Source organism: Meleagris gallopavo, unplaced genomic scaffold (genome assembly GCF_000146605.3).
Source record: "Meleagris gallopavo isolate NT-WF06-2002-E0010 breed Aviagen turkey brand Nicholas breeding stock unplaced genomic scaffold, Turkey_5.1 ChrUn_random_7180001861854, whole genome shotgun sequence".
NCBI lineage: Eukaryota > Metazoa > Chordata > Aves > Galliformes > Phasianidae > Meleagris > Meleagris gallopavo.
The window spans coordinates 1-749 of NW_011127493.1; the positions used below are offsets into that span (position 1 = coordinate 1).

Genomic DNA, 749 nt, shown 5'->3' on the forward strand with positions numbered 1-749 from the left:
GGCCGTTACCTTGACAGGCCACCAGCAGGCAGCAACGCTGAGGGGCCGGAGGAACAGGGGCAGGGAAACGGCACCTACCCTGCCTACAGGGTGGCCTTGGGGTCCAGCGAGCTCCATTTCCCACTCGGGTGCGGGGAGGTGGCTCTTGCCCTCTGTACGGGGGGCCACGCTCCCCAGGCAGCCAAAGGAGCAACAAGGCAAAAGGCCAACTACAGCAAAGACCCGAGCCCTGCTTACAGGGAGGTCGCCCAGCACAAAGCCGGCCTGGTCACCCAAGGTGCCGGCAGCGCTCTACCGAAATGTGACTGTGCCCCTGCTGACAGGGAGGTGCTTTTGCCCAGAGAGCCTCTCTCTTTCGCCCCCATGCACAGGCTTCCCCTTCCTCCTCTTGCTCGCTGTTGCCTCCCGGAGTCCCACTCACTGCTTCTTCTTTCTTCTGCAGCCGCTCCTGAAAATGAAGGGCGCCATTAGACCTGAGGAGCAACAACCCCACCACCCAAAAGACACAGGAAACCCAACATCCAGGGGGAGCTCGGCACACGACCACCCAGCCACAGAAGCCCTTACAACCCCCTGTACCCAGTTCCTCCCAGCAGAACCCCCTGAGAGCAGCTATTCTCACCCATGCCAATGCGCTGCGGAGCTCCAGCCGGTGCTGCGGAGGGTCACAGAGGCGGGCAGACTGGGCAAATGGAGCTGGGCTCACAAAAAGCAGCGGCCAAAGGGGCGCCTTCCCTGCTTACAGGGGT

The 749-nt window shown here is 62.5% G+C and overlaps 1 long non-coding RNA gene across 1 annotated transcript; it reads right to left on the reverse strand.

Moving 5' to 3' along the window:
- Window positions 1–96: 96 nt before the first annotated feature.
- LOC109364484 lies at window positions 97–749 on the reverse strand. The gene is made up of 2 exons (XR_002110415.2): window positions 623–749; window positions 97–448 (listed from the first exon to the last, which is right to left on the reverse strand). It is a non-coding gene; the product is annotated as an uncharacterized LOC109364484 (long non-coding RNA).